Source organism: Lontra canadensis, unplaced genomic scaffold (assembly GCF_010015895.1).
Source record: "Lontra canadensis isolate GAN:19392208 unplaced genomic scaffold, GSC_riverotter_1.0 scaffold30, whole genome shotgun sequence".
Taxonomy (NCBI): Eukaryota; Metazoa; Chordata; class Mammalia; order Carnivora; family Mustelidae; genus Lontra; species Lontra canadensis.
Window position 1 is genome coordinate 6,447,619 of NW_022631024.1, and position 18,523 is coordinate 6,466,141.

General features: G+C 45.8%; 1 protein-coding gene across 1 annotated transcript in view; it reads right to left on the reverse strand.

Moving 5' to 3' along the window:
- Positions 1-18,523, reverse strand: part of BRINP1 (BMP/retinoic acid inducible neural specific 1) — a 170,616-nt gene that overhangs the window by 123,334 nt on the left and 28,759 nt on the right. The gene's annotated exons all lie outside the window — the stretch shown is intronic.

An 18,523-nucleotide genomic window follows, 5' to 3' on the forward strand; every position in this document is an offset into this window, starting at 1 on the left:
AAAAAAAAAAAAAAAAAAAAAAAAAAAAAAAAAAAAGGAGAGAGAGAAGAAAAAAAAAGGACAAGAAAGAAAAGGAGACAGGAAAGAGAGAAAAAAAATAAACAAAATAAAAGGAAGAGAAACACACAGAAAAAAAAAATGTCGTTAACATGCCTTCATAATATTACATCAGTCAAGTGTGTTAAGGTTTACAAAAACCAGAATGACTTCTGGTGAAGGGCATGGCCTCTCCAGAGATCTGGGCTCACGTTCCTGCTTTGCCGTGAGCACAGCACGTGCCTGAGCACAGACCGATGCTTAGCCTCGTAAAGACGCAGCCTCCTCAGGTGCAGAACAGAGGGTGGGCTTTGATGCCTCTACCTTGGCACTCGTCACACCATAGGTGTTTCGGGCAAATGTGTTCAAAGGATGAATGGAAGGAAAGGGACAGAACCTGGGTCCCCTATGTCCGGGGAGGCTTGTGGAGACAGAAGCACAAGAGACCAGAGAATTCACCGCTGAGGGTTCCGAGCCTCAAGGTTCCCTGGTGTTCAGACGGGTAACTAAGGGCCAAGGGATCAGGTGGGTCCTTGGCCACCTCTTCTTTTGTGGGGGTTGACAGCATAGCACCCTGGTACCATACTGGAGAAATTTTTAAGACTGAGGGAGAGCTGGGGCGGAGGCTCTTTGTGGGGAGGAGAGAAGAGAGACCACGGGCCATGCTTAGCCTTTGGATACTTACAAGTTTGCAAGAGTACACGTTTGTATTCTACCTTCATTTTCTACTTACTAGCTTAGCACCCTGCTTATTCTAGAAGAGCTTATCTTCCTCAACATTGAAAGGCAGCTTTGAATCCAGGTCCCACCAGTTATCAACAGTATCGTTTCAGGCAAGTCACTGAACATCCCTGTGTCCCCCTACCCCATCTATGAAACGTGGTGTGAGAATGGACTGACATAATTTATGTACAATGTCCCATCTAGTGTTTGCCTTTTATTAAGTGCCCAATAAATGGCATCAACGATGATGAGGTTAATGACAATGATGAATGCTGACACGGATCCTGCTGGGAGAGTCTCTGTGCGTGGTCTCCACCACCCTGACCAAGTTCTATGTATTTTCTAGTAGCCAGCAGAGCTCGGACCCTCAAAAATCATCTCCTGTTTCTCTCTCAAAAAGTGTTAGTTGGGGGCACCTGGGTGGCTCAGCCAGTTAAGCATCTGTCTTGAGCTCAGGTCATGACCCCAGGGTCCTGTCAGGGTCCCTACTCAGTGGGGAGTCTGCTTCTCCCTCTCCTTCCTTCTCCTCCCCTGCCCTCAGCACTCTCCGTGCGCGCTCTTTCTCTCTCAAATAAATAAGATCTTTTAAAAATTAGTGTTGGTTGCTCTCACAGCTCTGGTTGCTCATTCTGTGTGACTGTGAAAGTTGGTCCTCAGTATCTTTTCTGATGCTTGTTTCTGGGTCTGCTTTCCGCTTTGGCTTTAACTGGCAAGAACCTTTGAAAGACGGTCTCTACACGGCTCGCTGTGCGACTCAGGACAATCCCATCCTTTCTCTAGACCTCAGAGTTTTAGGTCTATCATTTAAAAATGTCAAGGACACATTTTGTCAAGTGTAAAACAACGTATAAACATGAAGACATGGCATACCTTAGTTGTCTACTCTCCTGGCTGGAAATGGGAAGAAAGCAAAGCTAAGAAAGAGGAAAAAAAATGGAGAAAGACGGAGATGTGAATTTCCTACTCCACGGGCTATTTCCCTCTGTTGCCCAACTGCACCATTTTATTATGAGGAGCTGCAGAAGTCTCCTCGGCGCGGCAAGCCCCCGCTGTCAGGGCACAGGACGTGAGCCGAGGGGTGGGCTGGCAGAAGCAGTGGCCTGAAGTTTCGCTCAGAGCCTAAAACAAAGACGTCCGTGTCGAGCGTAGAATCGCAGCAGCGGCAGCTGCCAGCCTTCTGCTGGAGCCCACCTGAGTGGCAAGGGGGGTGTGGGGGGTGGGGGGGATGGGGGGGATTGTTCGCAGATCCTGGTGGGGAGCTACCGCACACTGACAGCACAGCATGCCACCCTTTCAGCTTTCGCCAAGGCTCGGGAGTGGGTGCGGGGTGGGAGCGCAGGGGAGAGTGCTTGGCTACAAGGCCGTTTGCGGGCAGCCAGGATGGGGAGCACTGCAGCTTTCAGACAGAGAACGAGCCTATCTGTGGAATGGCAATGCGTGCGTGCAGGGTGTGTGTGTGTCTGTGTGTGTGTGTGAGAGAGAGAGAGTGAGAAAGAGCGAGCAAGCGCGCTCTCAGCCCATAGGCCTAGAATTAGCCAACATTTGAACCATCGAATCCACTGTTTCCCAAGTGGCAGCCACATTGCCCCCCCTCCCCACACACACAAGGGACAACTTCGAATGTCCCGATGGAGGGTGCTTGGCTGGCTTCTTGTGGGTAGCAGTCAGGGATTCTGCTCAACATCCCGCAATGCCCAGGACGGCCCTACCAGAAAGAACCCTGGACACAAATGTCAGTCGTGCAACGTTAAACCCTGGCTAACCCAACTCTTTTTTCTCAAGACCGTGACTAGGCCAGGCACCTGTCTTCCAGGTCCTGGCCATCATTCTGTCTCGGCAGGGCAGCGGGTACATGTGGCTGTGTTTGAGCCTTCTCTGTCACCGGGGCTTGTGAGATGCTCTGCGTTCCAGAAAGTGGGTTTGACTCATGGAAGAATTGTGTCAACATATCTCTGCTGATTTAGAAAATTACGATAATGCACAGAAAAAAAAAAAAGAAACTAAAAATGAAAATGAAAATTAAAATTTCTAAGGGTGCCTTTTAATAGACATGGATATTTTGCTGGGCAAGAACGTATGCATGTTCCTGAAATGTCTTATCAGGGAGACACAGGGACTCCCATTCCGTGAACAGGCCCATAATAGCACCAACTGTACCAGAGACCCAGGATAACAGAAGGGACCCGTGACTGATATTTATTGAGCATCTACTGTGGGATTGGGTCTAAAAAAAGTCTGTTGTCTTGGTAGTAGCCAAAGCACCCAGTACAGACTAGATGTTAATAACGGTTTCTTCGCGAGGTTTCTTCACAGACGGCTACGCATTTAAGAGGTGAACACTTTGGGGCTTGGAGACACAGGGTGAATTTCCTAAGCTCAAAACTAATCCACGTCTATCCTTTTAAAAAATCTCTAGAGTTTCCACTACATTCCCCTGCCTCACTGCACACCTGCTGCAATTAGGTCCCACCCTCCAGAGAGTCAACTTATGGGGAGGGGGAGGTCACTCCCATGCAAGAGGAATTCTAATAAGAAATACGCTGTCGTGACAATGACAACAACTAAAGAAAAAACGTCCAGTGGAGGAGCAGAGGCCAAGGTTTTATTTTCAACAAAGAGACCAGGAAGGATCCTATAGGAGAGGTGGTATTTGAGCAGGTCCTTAAATAGCACGGAAGGTTTTATTCAGCAGAGACGGGGAAAGGGAAATCCTAGCAGAGCTGGTGGCATCCAACAAGTCTAGGGGGTGGGAGAGAGCGGGAGGATGGGTGGGTGCTCACGGAAGCACACAGGACGGCAGGGGCTTTTGTGAGAACAGAGCCCATGAGCTTTACCTCTGTCTGTGTGTCTCTCCCTCCCCCCAACCCCCGCTGACCTGCCAAGAGGTTTTGGAGCAGAAACCTGAAGGAAAGGAAGGAGTGAGCGGTGCGGATGCCTGAGAGCAAAGGAAATGTCCGTGGAAGGAAGGAAATGAGGGAGGGTCGGCACCGGTTTACCTCTGGATGTGGTCGGAGGCCACCTATAGGGGAGGTTCCAGCAGTTGGGTGCTGGCGAGTCCCTTGGAGGAAGGACTCTCGCACTCCCTGAGCACTGAGGATGTGCTCGGAACCGCAGAGCGGCTCTGCACGGGTGCCCTCGCAGCAACACGGGAACAAGTTACCGTCCCCGCCTGACTCATGTGGGGAGGGGAACCTGAGGTCTGGAAAAGATAAATCGGTGGCCCCGCACCACAAAGCTGGCAAACAGCAGAGCTAGAACTGGAATGCTCTGAAGCATTTGCAATCCAAATCGCAGGTCCAACTGAGATGTGCTGAATGAAATACACACTCACTGGATTTCAAGACTCAGTAGGAATAAAAAAAATCTAAAATATCTCCCTAATATTTATATTGATTACATGTTGAAATATTACTGTTTTGGCTGTAGTAGGTTAAATAAGATGTGTTATTAGAATTTCTTTCCTATCATTGTTTGAATGTGGCCGCTAAAGCTTTAAAATTACACACATGGACAGTGTGTCCTTTGATTGGACGGTGTGGAGCTAGGAAGAGCCTTTTCTGCTTTATGACACTGCCCGGAAAGGTCACTCATCAATCCCCACATTTTTATCAACATTGGGAGAATCCAATTCACTGTCCCCTGCAACTGTTGGGTTGAGCCACTGTCCGCTTGCCTCCTCTGCCAAAATCAATAAACAAATAGACAATAAGTATATTATAAATGCAAACTCCCCTGCTCAAGGGCCACAGCCCCAAATCCTCTGAGCTAGAGAGTCCTGGACATCTACTACCATGCCTTTGAGAACTGCTGTTTTCCCAATATTCATAAAGGGAACTTCCTGCCACTGGGGTTTAGAGCCTGTGAAAGAGAGGCTGGTTCTATTCCAAGCGTTGCCCTTGACCTCCTGTGACCCTGAGTGAGTCACAGGCCTGCTGCTGCTAGATGCCCTGGTGGATGGGGAGCTGCTGATGGGGGCTGTGGCCTGGAGAGCATGTGGGCCCTTGGCTGAACTGTGCTATATACAAGCCTGGAGTGTTATTAAGGGAATCGGGTTCATCCCACACAGAGCACACTCTCTAACTGTTGCCATTGTAAATTATTTACATCAGAGGAGCACATGCAGGACAAAGAGACAGAGAAGGGTCTTCCAGCAGCATGATCACCAAGCTCCTCCCCAGGAGCCCTCTGCTTGGATTGCTGGACCATGGCTCACATTCTGGGCCAGAGAGTGGAAAGGAATCACCCCCTCGGTCTCCCATTCTAGAGGACTCTGAGGCTGACTGCCTGATCTGAGGTTACCCACCGTGCCTGCCTCCTAAGCCAGGGACATCCTGATAACCTCATCCAAGCTTCAACGTCTACACCTGGATCTCTGGAATACATTTCTCACCAGATAGCCATCTACAAAGCTGGATGACCATAAGCACACAAGAAATCTCCCTGGTGCCTCACTTTCTCCATCTGTGAAATGTGGGCAGTATCAAAAGGTACAATATTGGGACACCTGGGTGGCTCAGTGGGTTAAAGCCTCTGCCTTCAGCTCAGGTCATGATTCCACGGTCCTGGGATGGAGCCCCGCATCAGGCTCTCTGCTGGGCAGGGAACCTACTTCCCTTCCTCTCTCTCTGCCTGCCTCTCTGCCTACTTGTGATCTCTGTCTGTCAAATAGATAAATAAAATATTAAAAAAAAAGGTACAATATCTCTTAGAGATCAGATAAGGATTAAGTGGGATTTTTTTTTTATTTTTTAAAGATTTTATTTTTATTTGAGAGAGAGTGAGTGAGTGAGAGAGGCAGAGGGAGAGGGAGAAACAGACTCCCTGCTGAACAGAGCCAGGCATGGGGGCTCAATCCCAGGACCCTGAGATGATGACCTGAGCCGAAGGCAGACCCTTAACCCACTGGGCCACACAGGCGCCCTAAATGGAATTTTATTTTTTTTTATTTTTTTTTTAAGATTTTATTTATTTATTTGACAGACAGAGATTACAAGTAGGCAGAGAGGCAGACAGAGAGAGAGAAGGAAGCAGGCTCCCTGCTGAGCAGAGAGCCCGACATGGGGCTCGATCCCAGGACCCTGGGATCACGACCTGAGCCAAAGGCAGAGGCTTTAACCCACTGAGCCACCCAGGTGCCCCCTAAATGGAATTTTAAAATGCAACTATTTTAATCTCAGTTCACCCGAAGCTCAAATTAATAGGTATGATATTCTAGAGAGAGGTATATGCCCACTCTACAGGACTTAAAAAAAGGTAGCCAAAATACACCTTTTGAGATTCTTAACGCACACGATGGCATAAAGAGTTGGATGCTGGGATCAGGAGCGGAGCCTGAGTGAGAAGTAGCTTTGTGCTGTGAACGCTCCTGCTCACCCCCCAAACAGGGAGCATCAGAGGGTTAGCCCTGCACTTCAGGCTTCAACAAGATCACTCAAAGAACACGATCAATGTTCCCCAGGGGCTTTGCGGGGGGGGGGGATATGGCTGATCGGTGTCTAACTCATACCGGAGAAATCTGAAAAAAGAATTCTAAAGAGGGAAACCTAAGGAGGGACAGGCTGAAACCTGGTGTAGAGTAGAGGCTACAATTTGAGAAGTGACCGCTTAGCTCATTCCTAAAAGGAATGTGTTCCCCATGGATCCTGCGTGAGGGGCATACAAAAGAAAGCCAGGAGAGGTTGCCCTAGATTCCCACCTGGAGGGAGAGGTGATCCCAGCAAAAGGAAACTAGAATCGCACTGCCATTTACCAAGGGTCCCCTACTGGTCCGTAAGCAGCTGGAAAGAGGTGCATTTTCCTTCATCAAAGGAATCACAAGTAAGGGATCCCAGAGAAGAAGGGAAGCTTCAGATATTTCCCCAAAGTGCTATATGTGAAAAACATTACCACTAAACCTGCTAAGCCCTGGGAGCACTAATGCTAACTCTTCCAAAAAGTACTAGTTGAGGAAGACATGCTCTTTCTTTGTCCATCCATTCTTGACCAAATCTTGCATCTTGATCAAGACATGAGCAAGGTTAGCAAGATGAAGGAGACAGACCAAAACCATAAGCCACAGAAAGACAGCAGAGCATGGGGGAAGAGTGATGTCGCCACCTTAAATAAAATTCAATTATTTGTTGTAATATACTGATCTAGACCCTGAACCAAAACCATATGTGAGAGAAAGAGGTGAACATAACTTGAAAAAATCATGGACTTCCCTTGACTATCATCCAAATGTCAGGGAAGACCAGATTAGAAAGTAAGTTTAAACAGTGGAAGACTAAAATCAAACTCTGTCTGCTCGTTTTTCCGGTTTTACTCTATGAATCCTGTTTGATCAGAGTAAAGATTTCATGCATTAAAACACTTCACTCAATGCCCTGCTCCAGGTAAAAGTCCCATGAAGTCCAATTAGAATTTGCTAGTCAGGGCACACCAAGCTATAAAGAATCCTAGAAGTTCTGGTGCACATGTTTATTACTATTTTCAATACTCAGACCAAACAGGAGATAGTCACAAACCATGAGGTGTACTGGAGTGAAGAATGGGAGTCTGACAGCGTGGAGAAGCTGGGTTCCATCTTTCCTCACTTTCAGTGCACTGTGATGCCTTGGCGTTTACCTGTGCCTAGTGATAGGGAGTTTAAAATGACATGATCCGATTTAATTAAACCAGCTGTCACGAAATGGTCACATGGCTTACAAGGAAATGAAGGATTTACCAGAATTATAATTTAAGCCAATGGGAACAAGAAAATGATGGAAGATCAGCCACATTACGTTGCCAAACCAAAACACGGAGGATCTAATTAGATTTGTCTGGAATTGGCCAAAATAATTTAAGATGATTGAGAGGACTAGTGACACTATGGATTTATATTTACTATTATTAATGCTGACCCTTGCTCTAAGTAAACATCATGCAGCAGGGAATTGTGATATTACATGACAAAGACAACGTGAGTAAGTAATTTATACAAATACATTCATAGGGAAGTGTTTAGTCAACCATTTTAACTGGTAGGTGTATGATTATAAAAAAAAAATCTAGAAACCACTGGAATAAGTATTCATTATAATTCATGTATTTTATATTATTATTTTCAACCACATAATCAACATCTCTAGGAAATCCTGGATTTCTCAATCCAGGGTTCTCAATTCTCAAACTCAAAGTATCCCAAACTAAAGCAATCATCAGTCTCTCAAACTTCCCTTTCTCTGGTATTCCCCATTCGAGAGAACCACAGTCTGTGACGTTCCATTCCTGTGGGAGGCCTGAGATCATTCCGGAAGTCTGCTTTGACTCCGTTCAACCAGATCCACCACCAGCACCATCATCTCCACAGCCGGCTAAGTTGTTTTCCTCTCCAGCCACTTTTTTTTTTTTTTTTTTTTTTTAACCACCTTTTCCTTTTTTTGGAACCTTAGTGTGATACTGCACATCTTTGGCTTCTCACTCTCTCTCCCTTGCACACTTTACCTGAGAAATCTCTCTCTCTCTCTCTCTCTTTTTTTTTAAGATTTTATTTATTTATCTATTTATTTGGCAGAGAGACAGAGAAAGAGAGATCACAAGTAGTCAGAGAGGCAGGCAAAGGGGAAGGGGAAAGCAGGCTCCCCGCTGAGCAGAGAGCCTGATGTGGGGCTTGATCCCAGGACTCTGGGATCATGACCTGAGCCAAAGGCAGAGGCCCAACCCACTAAGCCAACCAGGTGCCCCAGAAATATCTCTTTTTGAAGCCCATTTCATCTTGCTATCTGTCATTCAAAACATGGCTCTCTCTCACTTGGGACTATGACAATCATCTTCCCACTGGTCTTCCTGCTTCATGTATCTCTGCCGCCTCCAACCTAAGCACCACTGTGGTTGCCAGATGGATTTTTCCAAACACAGATATGACTGTGACACCCCTCCCCCGTCATTGAACAACTCAGTAGTTCTGTGGTGGATCACCTTACCTCTTAGTCTTGCATTTAGCAATGTTTATGTGCTGCATCTCGTATATACTCGCCATTTCCTACGTCTACTTTTTCACATCCCACCCTCCATTTATCCAGTTCTCTAGAAAACTCCCCCCAACCACGTTGACCGAACACTATCAACTTTGATGCCTCACGCTGCTCATGCTGTTCCCTCTTCTTGTGCTGTCCAGACCCATTTCCCAATTTTGCAATAGGCTCTTCATGCTTTACATTATATTTTAATTGAAGCAGTAAGATGGTGAAAGACCACTGTGCACCTAGGCTATGCTAGATACTATGCCAGACTCTTTCTCATGGCCCATGACATTCCACCCGTTGGACGATCCTACGAAATAGATAGCATTAGTAGATCATGTTTTATAGATGACAAGACTGAGACTCTTTTTTAAAAAACTGGTTATTTTTCCAATGTCACTTTATTTTAATGGACAGAATTAAACTTCAGCCCAAGCCAATTCTATGTTCTATGACTCAGTGCTTGAACACACCAAAGTAAGAAACTACACCATCCTCAAGTTGTGGTTTCCTTGTTTTGACAATCATGAACAACCACAAATTAACTGTGAGGATGTTAATGAAGAGAATGGCTGATAAGTTAAATTGAGGTGTGAAACTTCTAGAAATGGGGAATCTAGGGAAGGCCATGGTAATCTGAAAGAAAATTGAAATATGTGGACTAATTATTTGTGTGACTTTTGAAAGGATCCAGAAGACTCTTTTTTTGTTTGTAATTAACAATGTAAGTTATGCATAGTATCTTTCCTTCATAAATATTTCATTTGGAGCCACATTTAGGAATATGATCTAAATTCAGGGAAACTGCCTTTTAAGCATTCCCTCAAAATTATCAGCAGTCTCTACCAAAGAGCTTTCAAAAAGGAAAGTGAAATGAACATTTTAGAATGTCTTTTCTGGGCCAGTTTGGTAAAATTCAATAAATATTTGTTGAACGTCCCTGCAGTTTTAATTAGCTCTCATAGTCCAAAGTAGGAAACGGACAAAGAAATATATATTGCACATAATGTAACAGGGCAAAGATGGGGTATGCCCAATGCTCTGTGGAGCATGGAGCCCCCAGGGACGGTGTCCAAGAAATGCTCCCTGGAGATGACACCCACGCGAGGCCTAAGGAGATAAAGAGGCATTTATGAGGTGAAAAATGAGGGCTTGATATTTCAGGCCAGGAGAGAAACATGTGAAAGGAATGAAGAAGTGTGGTGTGAATATAAGATCTAAAACATTTCAAAGCTTCCACAGTGGGAATTTTGAAGCAGGGAGTGGCAGGAAATGAAGCAAAGGAGCTAAATAGGGTCACACGCTTTATAATCATGGCTTTACATATGACTGGTAGTTTCTTAAAGGCATAGATTCTTCCCCCTCTCCCCATTGTATACGTAGGCTCTGGATCCAATCATAGGGTAGGCACTAAATCAGCACTTATTCAATGAATGAACTCAACAAATCAAGATGTGGGACTAGACCTCTGGGACCACAGGGAGCCACTGCAGGCTTTTAAACAGAGGGGTTCTATGTTAGAATTTCATTTTAGATGGATTACTCCAAATGTAGGGGCAGTGAATGGATTTAAGAAGGGACATGAATAAAATTGAGGAGGCCATCAGAGTAGTCTAGGTCAGATAGGGTCTGAAAAAGATATCTTATATTTGACAGAAAGTTTAAAAGAATTGAGGATAAAATTAGCAAGATTTGGAGACTGGTTGGGTGGGGTGGGAAAGAAAGATGTCTGTGGTGACTCCTAAGTCTGCTTTGATGATCAGACTGATGACAACGTCATGCGTGATAAACAATAATGAAAAAGAATGTCCATTCATCGGACAAGTTCCCTCTTGAACCCGTCGAGTTGGAGGGGTCTGTTGAACATTCAGGTCAGAACTGGACTCTAGAATCCTCACGCCCAAATCAACAGAGAGGCCAGGGCTAGGAGTAGACATTTGTAGATCAGTATGAACTAATGGTGGTTAGAGCTCTGGAAATGGATGAGAACTCTTGTGTGAGACTCTTGGGTGAGTGGTGGGAAACACGCACAGAGAAATGCTTATATTTGGGCAGGATGAGGAAGAAAAGAACCCCATGAGATAGAATAAGAAGGGACTGTAAGAGGAGGAGGAGAACAAGAATCAAGAGAGAATATTGTCAACAAAGCCAAAGGAGCAGAAATGTTTAAGAGAAGAGCCCAACAAGATAAGGACTCAAAATGCTTATTGGAATTAAGAATACAGAGGTGGTGACAGTTTTCAATGCTTTGGTGGGAACCGAATATTCACTGAAAGAGATTAAGGTGTGAATGGGGCATGAATACACAGAGGCAGAGAGTGTAGAGCACTTGGCAAAGAAAGGAAGATCAAAAAATCATTAGTCAAGGCTCCTTTTCTCTCCACCAGAGAGGAAAGTGAACAGTCAATGGAGGATTTTGTTTTTTCTTCATAGGATGAGGATATTTATAAACGCTGAGGACAGATATAGAATTAAAGGAAAAAAGAAAAATAGGACCGAGAAAAGAAATTAGTGCTGACTGAAAAGAACAGCATGGGGTTCTGGCATTGGGATAGAATGCCAGCCTCTATACCAGCCACTGGGGAATCAAAGAAAAATAAGAAAGTGTCCATGGCTTTAGGGAGCCACAGAGCTGGTAAGGGAGATAAATCTGTATACTCCAAGTCTGAAGACAATGGATTGAGTTTTATCAGAGATCTAAACAGTGTTGTTGGAATAAACAGAAAGTAAGTCAAACAGAGCCTATTAAAGAGGTCTTCTCAGGGGTGGTGAGATTTTACTAAGGCTCCAATGATTCAAGGAGTGAAGTGGGGGGGAAAGGGACAGAAGAGAAGGCACTTCAGGTAGTAGGACCAGTGACAATCACGCAAACCCACCTACTGTGTGCAAATCACTAAACCAGACGCTGCCTGGGAAGCAGAGATGAGTGAGAAACGGTTGCTGGTCCTACAGAAGCATACGGAAGATTCTGGGTTAGGAAGGAATGCCCAAGATGGGAGCTGGCATGACGCAGATGCTCAAAATATAACTGTTCAATAAATAAACAGTGCTCTGCCGAGTTAATGGCTCTGAATTCTTCCCTGTGGCTCATCTATTCTTAATATTCAGTGGAACAAATAAATAAAAACACTTAAGTTTCCATCTGAACCTAAATTTCAACATTTACTCATCAAAAGCTCTGACCCTTGGCTTGATGCGTCCATCAGGTCACTAATGAAAACAGCTGGAAGGATCCTGGTGGATCCATTTGAGTAGAAGCTCCTTGGGCTTTGCTAGTTCTTGTGTGACAGCTTCATTCCTTCTCACAGGGCTTTGTAAACAATGAACCCAAAGAACCGTTACAGGTACAACTGCTGCTTGTCCAGGACAGTCATGGAACCCCAAGGAAGAAGTCAGGGGACACATATCTGAGTGTTTAAGTAGGTCCCGGCTGGGCCATCAGAGATTTAAAAAATGTGGTCGGTTTGGAGACTCTACGCATCCTCTCCCACTCCTCTCTCTTAAGGCCCTTCTCATCCCATCCCTGCACGCCAGCATGATTCTGGCTGCAAAGGGTTGGGTTCTCACTTGATCTCAGAGCTACTTTAATGTACAGAGGGCAGAGATTAATACCTCTCCTTCCAGAGTTGAGAAAATTAACGTTTAGCAAGGTAATACCTGTAAATTCCTTTAACAAGGCACAAGATTCCCTCAGCTCTCAAGAAGATATGTCTCTGAAGAAGATATGGTTACTATTTCTATGTAACAGGGGAGAGCAGTCAGAAACATTCAGCAATTTGCCCTTGGGGGGTGTGTGTGTGTTTTAACCTTAATCCAGTCTAAGTCTGGTTTCCTATTGCTGGCCACACACAAGGCCCTAGCAGAGAACAACACTTTCTCAACACACATGGCCATTTTTAATAAATGTTCCAGGTAAATACCACATAAACTAAAGCGTAAGATCCACTGTCTAGGCAGAAGATGCTGATGGGCAGAGTCATTTGAGGCCATTGCTTAATTCCAGGAAAGGCCTCACTGTTGTTCAAAAGTCCTGCAGCACCATGAGCGATAACCAGGGTTCTTCCCACCGTCCTTCAAATCTAAATCTCCAACAGAAAATCCTCACTCTGTCTGATTTGGAAGGGCTCATCTAGCCCCATCTGCATGGCTTCAAGAAAACTTCTCACCTCTCTGAGCATGGCTTCCCAGCTACACTGCTTGATTTGGGAACTCTGGGTTTAATCGTTCTCGCCACCATTTTTGAGTCCTGATTCTACTGATTGTGATGAAAATTGATGCGGGAAACAGAGGCAGAAGAAAAAATATTAAATTTCCTTACCTACTGACAAGCCCTTAAAACAGGCAGAATGACTTGATTCTCCTCTAGGGACTCAACTACCCCCACCTTAAGGCTTTGCTAAGTGCCAAGGACAATCCTAGCCTGACTAACCTCCTACCCCCAACCAGGATCCTGTAAGTCTACTTTAACAATTCCCTTAGGAAACTTTCTCTCTAAACCTCCAAGATAGTGTCGACAATCATTCCCAAGCATATGGCCCACTGATATACATCTAAAGGGTCTCACGAGAAGGCGTTATTACTAGTAATAAATTACCTTTCTCCCAAACAATAGCGCCCCTCAAGGTCCTAGAAACCCTGCTTCCAAAATTCCTTAGAGACTTACGCCATCCCTAACCCCCCCCCCAACTTATAAGTATATAATAGACCACTCCTCACATCCCCGGGGCAGCATCTCTTCCTGCCCACGAGTCCTGTCCCCGTGCTTTAATAAACCACCTTTCTGCACCAAGGACATCTTAAGAATTCTTTGTTAGCCATCGGCTCCGGACCTCGCCCCACCGAACCTCACCTAGATCCCAGAACTTCATCAAAAATAATTCATGAACATTTAGTGGATGAGAGGAACCGTGTCAGGAAATTTACAAACTTTATTTCAGACACGGAAGGGATGGAGTTTCAGTTCTGAGTCTCCAGCTCCAGAGACCATGTGGATTTCTGTTTAACTTCTTGTGCTTCTTCTAGCATCACAAGATGGATGTGCTTGTGTTTCAGGAAAATGAAGAGTGTGTAACAGACCAGCCAGCTATAGCTGACAGCAGAACCCCAGCTAATCTGCAGGGACAAGAACAGCCCAGTCTAGATGAGTGAGATGGGCTTACATAGGCTGGCCCTCAGGGGAAGGAGCTCTAATAATAAGTGCCAGTTGCTGAAAGCCAATGGGTTGACAGGCTGTGTGCTGGGGAGCTGGGGAGCTAACAGACACACTAGATAATGGTGCCATTCCCATTTCATAGATAAGGAACCTGAGGGTCAGGGAAGCTGAGTCACTTATTCAAAGTCACATCGTGGATAGTTAAGAGTCACCCATGATGTTTGATTCTGGGCACATCTGGGTCTTTGCCTCTACCCTGCACTGTCAGCCCCTGGGTTGTGGGGACATAGTCCCCAAGCTCCCGTGCCACGTGACTTTAAGCTAGTTGGGGGGACTTTTGAGTCCTGAGCCTTCTCTGCTTTTAAAATGCACCTTCACTTCCAGACTTCCTCAGCAATTCTGAAAATGAAATCCCAGAATCTGAGGTCTTAAAAAAGAGTCCTAGCTGACTTTACTGCATTTACATGGATGATCCGCCCAGGTGGGGAGCAGGAGAGGAGCACTGGTCCTGAAAGAGGGGGCAGGAAGTACTTACTGAGGTCCTCTCCTTCTCATTGGCTGGGGACGCAAGGTGTGACCTAATCCATCTATGCATAAGAAAGGAGGCTCACAGGTTTTAAGCCAGAAAGGAACAAGGTGTTTCATGGGGAGCTTGAGGAAAGAAGAAGAAGAAAAAAAATTGCATCTTTTGGATGAAAGGACCTTAATCTTCAAAACACAAACCATTTTTCCATACCAAAGCTCCTTCAAACCTAGGAAGTCAGCTGAGGCCTCAAGTCAGGCAAACAGCTTGTGTTTTCGAGATTAAGGAGCCTTTGACCCAAAGGATCCATTTTTGTGAAACTCCAAAGGAAGTGCCTGGTCTATTTCTAGCTGCTGCACTCTGGGACAGAGGGATCTTTAGATGCAGACAGAGAAGGTGGCTACCTCCCTGCTGGGACTGGGGCCCAGCACAAGGGAGGCAGTCCATGAATGGGAGACTTCCTAAAGGAGGTCTTTTGCCCCAAAATATCATACCAGCTTCCTTGCCAGGATGCCCCAAATATTCACTACAGAATAAACACAACTTTGGAATATTGAGAGCTCCCGTTTGAGCGAGAGGGCTAATGCGGCAGGAATGGACCTCTATCTAGCACTCTAGAACCGAGAGGCCTCATGACTTCATCTGATTCCCACCACAACCCTGTGTTGTCTGCAGGATGGGGAAACTGAATCCTCACTTCATAGGCAAGGAAATGGACTCCCAGAGGGTTGAAGTAGTGAGCCTAGCATTATTCAAACACGTCTCCTGCTTTTTCCTAGATCTGACCCCAGCTCCAGGGCAATCAGCAAAGATAAAGCCCAAAGGAGTGTTATTTATATGATGTGGGAAACAAAGGCAAAAGAGAAAACTGAGATGTCCTTGCTGCTTATGGCCCATTGACAAGTCCTTGAAAGGGTCAGAGAGATTTTCCTCTGGGAGTTCAGCTGCCTCAATGTTAACACTTTGCTAAGGGCAAAAGTCAATCTTCCCTTAACATTATCCCAGTCCCCCAGGATGCTGTGAGTCTACTTTAACATATTAAAATTCCTTGGAAACTTTATCTCTACCCCCTACCCCAAGAAATATGTTAGCAATCATCCTCCAAGAGAATGGCCCACCTTTATACATCCGTAGGGTCTCACGACCAAGGCTTCATTAGACAGTAATAAACGACATTTACCTAACAACAGCTAGCCCCCTCAAGATCCTGGAAATCTTGCTTCCAAAATTCCTTAGAGACTAAGGCTACCCAGACCCCCTCCCAACTTGAAAGTATATAATCGGCCACTCCTCATGACCCCAGTGCAGCTCTTTCTGCCCATGGGTCCTGTCCCCGTGCTTTAACGACACTACCTTTTTGCACTGAAGATGTCTCAAGAATTCTTTCTTGGCTGTCAGCTCCAAACACTAACAATTTCCTACATCATATGTAGGATAAATTAGAGGATGCCTTGAGATTTAATGCAAACTGCCCTACGCTGAGTCAGAATGCCTAAATTCTCGCCCCACTCCTGATACTACTGCAGAGGCAAGACAAGGTAACTGATATCCCAGCTCTTGGGAGCTTGGTCTCTGTGCCTACAGAATCAGGAAGCTTGGCTTACATGTTTTCTTAGATTGCTTTCAAATTTAATATTGTCATTTATTTATCTATTTACTTATTTATTTGACAGAGAGAGAGAGCAAAAGAGTGCACAAGTAGGCAGAGCAGCAGACAGGGAGAGAGAGAAGCAGGCTCTCTGCTGAGCAGGAACCCCGATGCAGGGCTCGATCCCAGGACACCCTGAGATCATGACCTGAGCTGAAGGCAACCACTTAACTGACAGAGCCCCCCAGGCGCCCCTTGGGCTATGATTCTATACTGGTTGAATAAAGAACAGAGAGAGAGAGAGAGAAAGGAAGGAGGGGGTTGAAGCAAGAGGAGAAGAAGAAGGAGAAGACAAAGAGGCAACAAACAGAAGTCTAAGAACGAAGGACGGAAGGGAAAAGAGAGGGAGAAAGGGAAGGTAGGAGGGAGGAAGGGAAAGAAAATGAGAGAAAATACACCAAGCTCAATTTTGGCTTGCCTTAGATGAGGGGAAATTATGCCAGGCAAGAGGGATCGAGTCTAAGAAAGTGAATGGATTTGACTTGTCTAAGCCTTAGGAAAGCAAATATTACTGAAATGTTGGCTGACCGCCACTGACTTCCAAACAGAAAATGGCTTCCAGATATACTGTGGGTACTCAGCAGGGTCTGTTAGAGTGAGTGATGAGGTGGCCATGCACTGCTGGAGAGAGGGGAGAAAATTATAATGTTCTCCTGAAAGAGACCAACAGAAAGAGCCAGCCCAAGAGGAAAGGAGGAGGCCCCAGCTGGGCCTCTCTTAAAAGGCTCAGATAATTTGCACCAAACCAGAAGGGCCCCTGGAAATGGTTATCCCAGGACAGTGTGAGCCAAGTCACAACGTTGAGCGCGAGGAGAGTTGCTCAGCGCACCAAGTCCTGGTTTGGGAGCCGGGAGACCCAGGCTCTAGCCTGTCTGAGGCTCTAATTCACAGTGTGATCTGGGTCTAGGCTCATCCTTTCCATGGGCCTCAGTCTGTCCATGTAGATAACAGTTGGGAGGTTTTAAATGAGCTCTAGGGCCCTTCTGACTCTGCCATACTATGATATACTGTGATCAAATATCCGTGACTTTCACTCATTCAACAGGTACTTATGGGACACCTGGTTCCCATAGGACAGGAGGTAGTTGACATCTCTAAACCTGCAGTTGGCTTTGTGTGAGGTTATCAACACTCTTCTGTGGTGGGGAGTGACCCCAAGGTGCCTGCCATCTGCTCTAGCCTTCTAGCTCCAAGTACAGAATCTTAAAACCTGGACGGTTTGAGGTTCATCTTGTATTTGATGAACCTCCAGGGAGGAAAGAGGTTTTCCTTAAGCACCAGAAGATTTCAGGCAGTCAGGAAGTTCTGTAGGGTCTCACCTGAGCCAAGCCAGCCCTCCTGGGGGCTCCTTGTCATTAAGGTGAAACATGTGGGTAAAAGTCTTCTGATTTACATATCAACATATCTTACTGGCATCTGGAATCTTGTGTAAATTGAAAAGAAAGCCCACCGGAAATGTCCTGCTAATACTTGAAATCATTTTAGGTTGAATAAGCCTCAAAGAGAATCAAATGCAGGGCTTCATTTCATGAAAAAGGAAACCGAGGCTTGCCCAAGGTCCCACAGCTAGTTAATGGCAGAAACCAAGAGTAAAGACCCCACCTCCACGCCTCCTCCTGCCTCCTATTTTTTACAACTCAGAGAATTCTCTCCTGTTCCTCGAAGAATTGATTTTGGGGGGTAAGGTTTTGTTTTGTTTCATTTTAGCATAAAGACCATTTCCAGTGATGCCAGTTCCCAAATTCAGCTCCTCATTACTGTGAGAGCAATTGTACCGTCATGTGTGTGAGGGATGGAGAGACAGTTGGGCCTTTGGGGAACACACTGGAGGGGATGGGGAGGATGGGCACTAGTGCGGGAGCTCCCACATGCAGGGGAGTGGAGGGAGCGAGAATGAGCGAGAATGCCGCAGTCCGATGCGGGGGTGGAAACAAAGCAGTGGTATTGATTTGAAAAGGCAGCTCACTGAGGTTGCCGCTGCCAGCCTGGCTCTTCCTGGTCCGCTCTCCTCTCAGCCACCCTCAGAGGCTCAGAACCATCTACTTTCTATGCAGGGGGCGCCTCGCAGAGAATCGGGGCCAGATGGGACGTGTTCACCTGACAAGATGAGAGAGAAGAGAGAAAGGGAGGGAAGAGAGAGATTGAGAATAGAAGAGGATGGATCCCCTCTTCTCAGATGAATACGATAAAATGAACCAGGGGAAAGGGGTTCAAGGGACGGAGGCTGATTCTATGGCAATGGGATGGGACATCTTTGTCTTTAAAAAGGAGGACAGAGAATGGAGGGAGAAGGTTCCGACCTCTTCCTCCCCATCACAACGGCTCTCTTTCTAAGCAAATTATCGTCCTCTCATCTCAAACACTGGACCAGCCTCCTAATTCCTTCCCTTCCAAAGCCTTGCAGGAAATAGATGCTCAGTAAATATCTGATGAGCAAATAAACATCCTCTAAAATT